This window comes from Pseudophryne corroboree, chromosome 3 (genome assembly GCF_028390025.1).
Source record: "Pseudophryne corroboree isolate aPseCor3 chromosome 3, aPseCor3.hap2, whole genome shotgun sequence".
In the NCBI taxonomy this organism is placed as follows: Eukaryota; Metazoa; Chordata; class Amphibia; order Anura; family Myobatrachidae; genus Pseudophryne; species Pseudophryne corroboree.
Genome location: NC_086446.1, coordinates 293,400,332 through 293,412,570, shown reverse-complemented (window position 1 = coordinate 293,412,570; position 12,239 = coordinate 293,400,332).

The window sequence follows — 12,239 nt, the reverse complement described above, 5'->3', positions numbered from 1 at the left end:
GCGTCGGTCGGTCACATTACACAGCCCAGTAGCATCCATCGGTCACATTACACCGCACAGTAGCGTCAGTCACATTACACAGCATAGTAGCGTCCGTCGGTCACATTACACCGCACAGTAGCGTTCATCGGTCACATTACACAGCACAGCAGCATACGTCGGTCACATTACAGTGCACAGCAGGGTCCGTCAGTCTCATTGCGTAGCGTCCGTCGGTCACATTACACAGTGCAGCAGCATACGTCGGTCACATTACACAGCGCAGCAGCATACGTCAGTCACATTACAGTGCACAGCAGGGTCCGTCAGTCTCATTGCGTAGCGTCCGTCGGTCACATTACACCGCACAGTAGCATCCGTCGGTCACATTACATCGCACAGTAGCATCCGACGGTCACATTACACCCCACAGTAGCGTCCAACGGTCACATTACACCCCACAGTAGCGTCCAACGGTCACATTATATTACACAGTAGCGTCCAACGGTCACATAACACCACACAGTAGCGTCCAACTGTCACATTACACCACACAGTAGCATCCAACGGTCACATTATACTACACAGTAGCGTCCAACGGTCACATTACACCACACAGTAGCGTCCAAAGGTCACATTACACCGCACAGTAGCAGCCGTCGGTCACATTACACCGCACAGTAGCTTCCGTCGGTCACATTACACTGCACAGTAGAGTCCGGTCGGTCACATTACACCATACAGTAGTGTCCATCGGTCACATTACACAGCACAGTAGAATCCGTCAGTCACATTACACAGCACAGCAGCGTCCGTTGTTCACATTACACCATACAGTAGCATCCGTCGGTCACATTACACAGCCCAGTAGCATCCATCGGTCACATTACACCGCACAGTAGTGTCGGTCACATTACACAGCACAGTAGCGTCCGTCGGTCACATTACACCGCAGTGTAGCGTTCATCGGTCACATTACACAGCACAGCAGCATACGTCGGTCACATTACAGTGCACAGCAGGGTCCGTCAGTCACATTACATGGCGTCCGTCGGTCACATTACACAGTGCAGCAGCAGACGTCGGTCACATTACACAGCGCAGCAGCATACGTCTGTCACATTACAGTGCACAGCAGGGTCCGTCAGTCTCATTGCGTAGCGTCCGTCGGTCACATTACACCGCACAGTAGCATCCGTCGGTCACATTACACCGCACAGTAGCTTCCGTTGGTCACATTACACTGCACAGTAGAGTCGGGTCGGTCACATTACACCATACAGTAGTGTCCATCGGTCATATTACACAGCACAGTAGAATCCGTCAGTCACATTACACAGCACAGCAGCGTCCGTTGTTCACATTACACCACACAGTAGCGTCCGTCCTTCACATTACACAGCCCAGTAGCATCCATCGGTCACATTACACCGCACAGTAGCGTCGGTCACATTACACAGCACAATAGCGTCCGTCGGTCACATTACACCGCACAGTAGCGTTCATCGGTCACATTACACAGCACAGCAGCATACGTCGGTCACATTACAGTGCACAGCAGGGTCCGTCAGTCTCATTGCGTAGCGTCCGTCGGTCACATTACACAGTGCAGCAGCATACGTCGGTCACATTACACAGCGCAGCAGCATACGTCTGTCACATTACAGTGCACAGCAGGGTCCGTCAGTCTCATTGCGTAGCGTCCGTCGGTCACATTACACCGCACTGTAGCATCCGTCGGTCACATTACACCGCACAGTAGCATCCGACGGTCACATTACACTGCACAGTAGAGTCGGATCGGTCACATTACACCCCACAGTAGCGTCCAACGGTCACATTACACCCCACAGTAGCGTCCAACGGTCACATTACACCCACAGTATCGTCCAACGGTCACATTATATTACACAGTAGGGTCCAATGGTCACATTACACCACACAGTAGCGTCCAACGGTCACATTACACCACACAGTAGCGTCCAACGGTCACATTATACTACACAGTAGCGTCCAACGGTCACATTACACCACACAGTAGCGTCTAAAGGTCACATTACACCGCACAGTAGCTTCCGTCGGTCACATTACACTGCACAGTAGAGTCCGGTCGGTCACATTACACCATACAGTAGTGTCCATCGGTCACATTACACAGCACAGTAGAATCCGTCAGTCACATTACACAGCGCAGCAGCGTCCGTTGTTCACATTACACCATACAGTAGCGTCCGTCGGTCACATTACACAGCCCAGTAGCATCCATCGGTCACATTACACCGCACAGTAGCGTCGGTCACATTACACAGCACAGTAGCGTCCGTCGGTCACATTACACCGCAGTGTAGCGTTCATCGGTCACATTACACAGCACAGCAGCATACGTCGGTCACATTACAGTGCACAGCAGGGTCCGTCAGTCACATTACATAGCGTCCGTCGGTCACATTACACAGTGCAGCAGCATACGTCGGTCATATTACACAGCGCAGCAGCATACGTCTGTCACATTACAGTGCACAGCAGGGTCCGTCAGTCTCATTGCGTAGCGTCCGTCGGTCACATTACACAGCGCAGCAGCATACGTCTGTCACATTACAGTGCACAGCAGGGTCCGTCAGTCTCATTGCGTAGCGTCCGTCGGTCACATTACACCGCACAGTAGCTTCCGTTGGTCACATTACACTGCACATTAGAGTCGGGTCGGTCACATTACACCATACAGTAGTGTCCATCGGTCACATTACACAGCACAGTAGAATCCGTCAGTCACATTAAACAGCACAGCAGCGTCCGTTGTTCACATTACACCACACAGTAGCGTCCGTTCTTCACATTACACAGCCCAGTAGCATCCATCGGTCACATTACACCGCACAGTAGCGTCGGTCACATTACACAGCACAGTAGCGTCCGTCGGTCACATTACACCGCACAGTAGCGTTCATCGGTCACATTACACAGCAGCATACGTCGGTCACATTACAGTGCACAGCAGGGTCCGTCAGTCTCATTGCATGGCGTCCGTCGGTTACATTACACAGTGCAGCAGCATACGTCGGTCACATTACACAGCGCAGCAGCATACGTCTGTCACATTACAGTGCACAGCAGGGTCCGTCAGTCTCATTGCGTAGCGTCCGTCGGTCACATTACACCGCACAGTAGCATCCATCGGTCACATTACACCGCACAGTAGCATCCGACGGTCACATTACACCACACAGTAGAGTCGGATCTATCACATTACACCCCACAGTAGCGTCCAACGGTCACATTACACCCCACAGTAGCGTCCATTGGTCACATTACACCCCACAGTAGCGTCCAACGGTCACATTACACCCCACAGTAGCGTCCAACGGTCACATTACACCCCACAGTAGCGTCCATTGGTCACATTACACCCCACAGTAGCGTCCAACGGTCACATTACACCCCACAGTAGCGTCCAACGGTCACATTACACCCCACAGTAGCGTCCAACGGTCACATTACACCCCACAGTAGCGTCCAACGGTCACATTACACCACACAGTAGCGTCCAACGGTCACATTACACCACACAGTAGCGTCCAACGGTCTCATTACACCACACAGTAGCGTCCAACGGTCAGATTACACCACACAGTAGCATCCAACAGTCACATTACACCACACAGTAGCGTCCAACGGTCACATTATACTACACAGTAGCGTCCAACAGTCACATTACACCACACAGTAGCGTCCAAAGGTCACATTACACCACACAGTAGCATCCGTCGGTCACATTACACCGCACAGTAGAGTCGGGTCGGTCACATTACACCCCACAGTAACGTCCAACAGTAACATTACACCCCACAGAAGCGTCCAACGGTCACATTACACCACACAGTAGAGTCAGATCGGTCACATTACACCCCACAGTAGCGTCCAACGGTCACATTACACCCCACAGTAGCGTCCAACGGTCACATTACACCCCACAGTAGCATCCAACGGTCACATTATACTACACAGTAGCGTCCAACGGTCACATTACACCACACAGTAGCGTCCAAAGGTCTCATTACACCACACAGTAGCATCCAACTGTCACATTACACCGTACAGTAGCTTCCATTGGTCACATTACACTGCACAGTAGAGTCGGGTCGGTCACATTACACCCCACAGTAGTGTCCAACCGGCAACATTACACCCCACAGTAGCGTCCAACGGTCACATTACACCCCACAGTAGCGTCCAACGGTCACATTATACTACACAGTAGCGTCCAACAGTCAAATTACTCCAAACAGTAGTGTCCAACGGTCACATTACACCACACAGTAGCGTCCAACGGTCACATTACACCACACAGTAGCGTCCAACGGTCACATTACATCGCACAGTAGCATCCGTCGGTCACATTACACCGCACAGTAGCATCCGACGGTCACATTACACCACACAGTAGAGTCGGATCGGTCACATTACACCACACAGTAGCATCCTTCGGTCACATTACACCGCACAGTAGAGTCGGATCGGTCACATTACACCACACAGTAGCATACGTCGGTCACATTACAGTGCACAGCAGGGTCCGTCAGTCTCATTGCGTAGCGTCCTTCGGTCACATTACACAGTGCAGCAGCATACGTCGGTCACATTACACAGCGCAGCAGCATACGTCTGTCACATTACAGTGCACAGCAGGGTCCGTCAGTCTCATTGCGTAGCGTCCGTCGGTCACATTACACCGCACAGTAGCATCCGTCGGTCACATTACACCGCACAGTAGCATCCGACGGTCACATTACACCACACAGTAGAGTCGGATCGGCCACATTACACCCCACAGTAGTGTCCAACGGTCACATTACACCCCCCCAGTAGCGTGCAACGGTCACATTACACCCCACAGTAGCGTCCAACGGTCACATTATACTACACTGTAGCGTCCAACGGTCACATTACACCACACAGTAGCGTCCAAAGGTCACATTACACCACACAGTAGCATCCGTCGGTCACATTACACCGCACAGTAGCTTCCATTGGTCACATTACACTGCACAGTAGAGTCGGGTCGGTCACATTACACCCCACAGTAGCATCCAACGGTAACATTACACCCCAAGGTAGCATCCAACGGTCACATTACACCACACGGTAGAGTCGGATCGGTCACATTACACCCCACAGTAGCGTCCAACCGGCAACATTACACCCCACAGTAGCGACCAACGGTCACATTACACCCCAGAGTAGCGTCCAACGTTCACATTATACTACACAGTAGCGTCCAACAGTCAAATTATTCCAAACAGTAGTGTCCAACGGTCACATTACACCACACAGTAGCGTCCAACGGTCACATTACACCATACAGTAGCGTCCAACGGTCACATTATACTACACAGTAGCGTCCAACGGTCACATTACACCACACAGTAGCGTCCAACGGTCACATTACATCGCACAGTAGCATCCGTCGGTCACATTACACCGCACAGTAGCATCCGACGGTCACATTACACTGCACAGTAGAGTCGGATCGGTCACATTACACCACACAGTAGCATCCGTCAGTCACATTACACCGCACAGTAGAGTCGGATCGGTCACATTACACCACACAGTAGCATCCGTCGGTCACATTACACCGCACAGTAGAGTCGAATCGGTCACATTACACCACACAGTAGCATCCGTCGGACACATTACACCGCACAGTAGCTTCCGTTGGTCACATTACACAGCACAGTAGAGTTGGATCGGTCACATTACACCACACAGTAGCATCCGTCGGTCACATTACACCGCACAGTAGCTTCCGTTGGTCACATTACACTGCACAGTAGAGTCGGGTCGGTCACATTACACCATACAGTAGTGTCCATCGGTCACTTTACACAGCACAGTAGAATCCGTCAGTCACATTACACAGCGCTAAAATATATATACAAGGCGCTTGTAACAATGTTACAAGAGCCTTGTATATATATTTTATTACTAGTATCCGTTTATTTTTGTTCAGGGCTGCTCAAACATTTAAATCCCAGCCACAGCGCAGTCTTTCTTTTTTATAAACATTACACAGCGCAGCAGCGTCCGTTGTTCACATTACACCACACAGTAGCATCCGTCGGACATATTACACCGCACAGCAGCATCCGACGGTCACATTACACCACACAGTAGAGTCGGATCGGTCACATTACACCACACAGTAGCATCCGTCGGTCACATTACACCGTACAGTAGCTTCCGTTGGTCACATTACACTGCACAGTAGAGTCGGGTCGGTCACATTACACCATACAGTAGTGTCCATCGGTCACATTACACAGCACAGTAGAATCCGTCAGTCACATTACACAGCCCTAAAATATATATACAAGGCGCTTGTAACAATGTTACAAGCGCCTTGTATATATATTTTATTACTAGTATCCATTTATTTTTGTTCAGGGCTGCTCAAACATTTAAATCCCAGCCACAGCGCAGTCTTTCTTTTTCATAAACATTACACAGCGCAGCAGCGTCCGTTGTTCACATTACACCATACAGTAGCGTCCGTCGGTCACATTACACAGCCCAGTAGCATCCGTCGGTCACATTACACCGCACAGTAGCGTCGGTCACATTACAGAGCACAGTAGCGTGCGTCGGTCACATTACACAGCACAGTAGCGTCCGTCGGTCACATTACACTGCACAGTAGCGTCCGTCGGTCACATTACACAGCACAGTATCGTCCGTCGGTCACATTAGATCACACAGCAGCAACCGTCGGTCACATTAAACAGCACTGTAGCGTCCGTCGGTCACATTACACCGCACAGTAGCGTTCATCGGTCACATTACACAGCACAGCAGCATTCGTCGGTCACATTACAGTGCACAGCAGGGTCCGTCACTCACATTACATAGCGTCCGTCGGTCACATTACACAGTGCAGCAGCATACGTCGGTCACATTACACAGCGCAGCAGCATACGTCTGTCACATTACAGTGCACAGCAGGGTCCGTCAGTCTCATTGCGTAGCGTCCGTCGGTCACATTACACAGCGCAGCAGCATCCGTCTCTCACCTTATTTGTGTTACACCATAGAAAAGCTTCTTATACATATTATGCTAGCTAGGTAGAGGAGTGAGAGAATGTGTGTACAGTATATGTGTGCAAAGAGTGTTTGTGTGTGTGTATGCAAAAAAGAGAGAGAGACTGTGTATTGCACTACTTACTTCAGCTGCCAGCTTCTGTTCTGTCCCCTGGAAGGCCCTCTCCACACACAGCAAGGTGGGCAGCGCAGGGAGGACGGTGATCTGACGGTAGATGCTAGAATCAAGTAGGCTAAGGGACCTTTTCCGTTTGGGGGAGGAGTCACAACACAAGGGGGAGGAGCAAGGCCAGCGGGATAGTTCCTCTACTATCCACGCCACCATTACCTTTAATAATCAGGTGGTGAGCAAAGCGAGCCACCGAGCCCGCGAGGGTACTTTTCGGGTACCCTGTTCGCCCGTAGCTCCTCCCCCTGGTGACGTGTCTCCTCCCCTAGATACGTCAGAAGGTCCCTTCTCCCACTCCGAAATAGAATCAACCGTGATCTGACCGCATGGGAAGCACTGTCTTACTTCCTGCTGCTGTAATCTACATACAGCAGACAGACATTGCGGGGCTGTCACAAGGAGGTAAGTGGGCGGGGCTTCGGGTGGCCGGAGGAGCTGCAGCCGGGTATGGGAAGCGGGCAACTGCAGCGCTGGTGGTCGCAGCAAGGTAGCATAGCGCTGATCACTAACAACAGACACACAACCATTGCGGTAATTGCGGGAGAAGGGGCCAGGCGTACCTCACGGTCACTGCTGCCAGCGCTGCAGCTAGCGGTGGTAGTCGCGGCCCCACAGTTTCTGGCGGTGGTCCTGCTCCCACAGTGCTTTTGCGCTGTGTGCCAGGCACCGCTGGCCCATAGGTAGTTACGGACCTGAATTTAACTGAAGGTTAGGAAGATCCAGACCCCAGAAGACTAAAGGCCCCCATACACTAGTATTATTTCGCCATTTTCTTCATGATTTCGATCCATGGGGCTGATAAATTGTGGGAAAAGTGTCAAGTCGTGTGTCATTTACTTCCGATTCCAATCTGATGTGTGGTCCACATCGGATCACATCCGGAGATTGTCACTGCTGCACCAAGGATACATTGTATACCAGAGCAGTGAATGGGATCGCATGCAAAATGACGGCATATGATGTACTGTATGCGATATAACCGCTGGCGAGGAGTTGCCGAGGTGCGATACCTTGGCTTAATGTATTGCCACCTTTAGACTAAAACAATATACAGAGACTGACACGTGCCTTTTTATCACCCCATATGAATGAGAAGAAAATTTGATCAATAGCCTGGAACACTTTTTTAGGAATGAAAATACTGGAAAAGATATAGGTATTTTCGCTAGATTTTCATTTTAAAAAGGTTTATACTGTCAGTAACCAACAATGGAAGCTTTTTAAAAAATGTGCCTGCAATTTAAATTAACTAGTAATAGGATCAAGGATATTTTAAAAGTGTGCCATGGAAGGGCTTAGAGCTGGTGAACATCAGTAGTTACTGGTTAGGTGAAACTATTTGTGTACTGGGTCATCACCAGAGGCGGATTGGCCATAGGGTTTACAGGGAAGATTCCCGGTGGGCCGACGCACCAGTGGGGCCTGTTTTTTTTTTGAGGACGTGGTCCTTTTTATAGACATAATGAATAAGATGCAAAATAATTTGCATATATGATAATTACTTTGCCACTTAGCCTGTGATTGCAGCTGATCTAGTGTATGCTCTGTCTGCCTGCTTGGCTGACATATAAGATTGAATGAATAGTGATTGGGATACGGTTGGTGTAATAAGCAACAAACTATATCTTTCAAAAGAATTACATAGTTTCCTAAATTATGAAGATGTATCATATAATGTGCTCATAATATTTAATTTTATTTCTTTTTAACTTCCCCCTTGATGCTGGACAAGCCCACTATCTGGAAAGTCTTGGGGGGAGGGTGCTGCTGCCATGGCCCATGGCTAGACCTAACACCTCTGGTGCTGCCCATGTGGGGCCGCTAGTACAAATTTTTCCAGGGCTGCTTTTTGTTCCCAATCCGTCCCTGGTCATCACCTATCTGGCAGCCTCACCATGGTAAAGAAGATGAATATATGAGAAAGGGGCACTACTGTGGCATCATGTGAATAAGGGACTCTAACGTGTGGCATAATGTGAACTTTGTACACTACTCTATGGCATAGTGTAATTTGTGTGCACTATTATGTGGCATAACCTGAATAAGATGTACTGCTGTATGGCGGAATGTGAACAAGGGGCACTTCTATGTGGTATAATGCAAGATGTGGCACTGCTGTGTGGTGTAATCTGATTTGGGGCACTATTGGGAGCATGTGAATTTGGAGCACTGTGTGTGGCATAATGTGAATTGGGGCATTATATTACAGTATAATGTAACACTGATTATATTAATGTTATATTACTGATGTATCTATAACTGTACATCAGCTTCAATGATGCACCCAAAACTTTGGCCTTCAAAACTCAAATGTGTGCACCTCAGTTGTCAGCAGCCTGCCCCCACTAACTTGTGCTATGTCAAAACCACAGATGATAGTTGGCTCTGACTGATATTTTTACAGTGGCAACATAAATAAATGCTGTACCAGAGTCTACAGTGCATGCAGAGTATTGCAAAATGCTGCAAATTGCGGGTCTGTGTAGAAGTGGCAGTGCCAGTATTACCTTCCCATATTGCCCACTTCTCTAGGAAGTGGGGGGGTGCAGAAGATCCACCCACTCTCCCAGGGGTCCGTGGGACTATCCGAAAAATTGTGAGTCTTTCGCACCTTCTGGGAGAGAGGGTGAGTATACATAATCCAGGTGCAGACCTACGTGCATCTTGTACTAGCAGTATCTTTGGAAAGGCAACATTTTTGCTGGACACATTTCATGCCTGCAATATTCATCTCATTTGTAGCCGAATGTGTATCTGTCTCTTGTAGCACAAATATTGCACTTTATCCCCTTAGTTGTCTTTATGGCTTTCCAAAGCCGTATATAGTAGCATGGGTTGGTATGTGTTAGTTGCATTATGCACTGTAACAAAAAGGGAGGTAATCTGCGCACTGGGGTGGTTTTACTGTATGGGATGTGCTGCTAGTCAAAAGGGTGTCCTTGCCCTTTGGTTCAATATGGATATCTGGTTTTCACCTGACTGCGCTCATCCCCTACAGTTTGAGTACTCGTGAAATGATGCAAATGGATACTTATATAAAGGTGTGTTTTACTTCCACATGTATCAAATATGACACTCAATATAATGAAACAGTGCAGATAAATATTGTTGAACATGAAAAAGGTGGTAATCACAATGTGTGCTCCACGGGGAGCACCTGTTTTACTCAGTCCTTTAATCACTCAAATTGGTGATTAAATCCTTTAGGTTCTTGGCGTGTGTGTTCTGACACAAAGGCCAATGGGCTGGAAAAAATATATATATGTAATGATTAAATCTGGCTGTGTTGCTTTAAAAGTCAAATATAGATTTTCCAGTGGAAATGTCTCTAGTCCTGACCGGACTGTGTGGGCTTTAAAAATCTGTCTTTAGTAATTAGATTCATATAGTTGCAGAGGACGGCGTCCCGTACCTCTGCGTGTGGAAGTCAGGTATTCGTGCACTATCGTTACGGCCGTACTTGTAAGATGTACAGGTGCGGGGGGCAGCGGGAACCTCCTGGCGGCTCCGGACAGACTCGTCCCTCAGCTCGCGCACCCGCTCTCCGGTTCGTCCTGTTAGGGATCTCCCCGTTTGCCTGCGCCGCTCGCTGGGTTGGTCGTGTTCGCGTGGGGGGGAGCTCAGCCGCAGGATCTAAACAGAGCCTGTGGCAGTGTTGCACCTCCCCACAACGGAGTACTCACCTGTGTGGTCCTCCTGCTGCCCGTCCGTCTGTACTGCTTACCGATGTCTGCGCCGTAGGTCCGAGGGTCTCACAGCACTCTCCTGTCCTCCAATGGTTTGATGTCTCTTAGTCGTCTCCTCCAATGCGTTTCAACCGGATCGGTCTTCCTCTGGGAGTCTTTGCAGTGTTCTGATAGTGGTGGGTGTTAAATTGGCTTGCGGGCGGGACCAGCATCAGTTCCTCCTTTGTTCCACTGATTTGATTGGTGGTTGAGGTTGTCAGTATTGGGTGTTAAATTGGCTTGCGGGCGGGACCAGCATCAGTTCCTCCTTTGTTCCACTGATTTGATTGGTGGTTGAGGTTGTCAGTATTGCAGGGGGCAGATCACATGTTCCTGCAATCTGTCCCATTTGTGAGTTTCAGAAACAGGGAAAGTATGAAAACATGGCAATGCAAATGAAATTCCTTTTTTTTTTTTTTTTTTTTTTTTGTTAAAAGGTCCATAGTGGTGTTTCTTAATTATTTTTTGTTAGGCATTTGTATTCTCAGACAAATAATACGATTCTGGTTGTGTGTCTGGATTTCTGAATTTCAGTCATCGGTACCAAGGTGCATTAACCAATGAACATAATATACTTTGGTCATGTAAAATTAAATGAGAATTGCGGTTATTGTATACCAGTGATGGTGTGAATCTTATTGTTAGAGCAAATGGTATAGGGCCTGTTGGTAAGCTTACTATTGTGGAAGATGTTACGTTACGTCGGGATATTTCTTATGTGTTTTATGTGGCAATGGTATGTGGCTTGTTAGTATGCTATCTGATCACGGAGCTTTTCAAAAATTCAAGATGTTTCTTGTGTGTCAACAATTGTGGTAAAGTGGATTCTTTGGTATTGTTATGAAATATCTGGGATATATGTAACTTTCCTACTTTGGAGTGGTTTATAATCCTATGTTACCTGTGGGCTATTTCTGGGTATTGGATATCTGTATACTAAATGATTGGTTCTACTTGCAGATGATAGACCTTATTTCATTATCAATGTTTAACCCTTTTGGTGCTAGTGTGCCAAAGGAAATTATTAAACGTAACTCTTCTTTATTTATTTTTTTGTATATAATCCCTTCCCCTCCAGTTCTTCTTGATTTCTTTCAGCCCCGTAAACTTTAGTAATGCGGGGTTTGATTCATGATGGTCTCTAAAGTGTAATGAGAGCGGATGATCTTCTGTTTTTCGTTTAATATTGCGAATGTGTTCAATGATTCTGATTTTCAGTGGTCGGACGGTTCTCCCTATATACTGTAACTTACATGGACATTCTAGTAAGT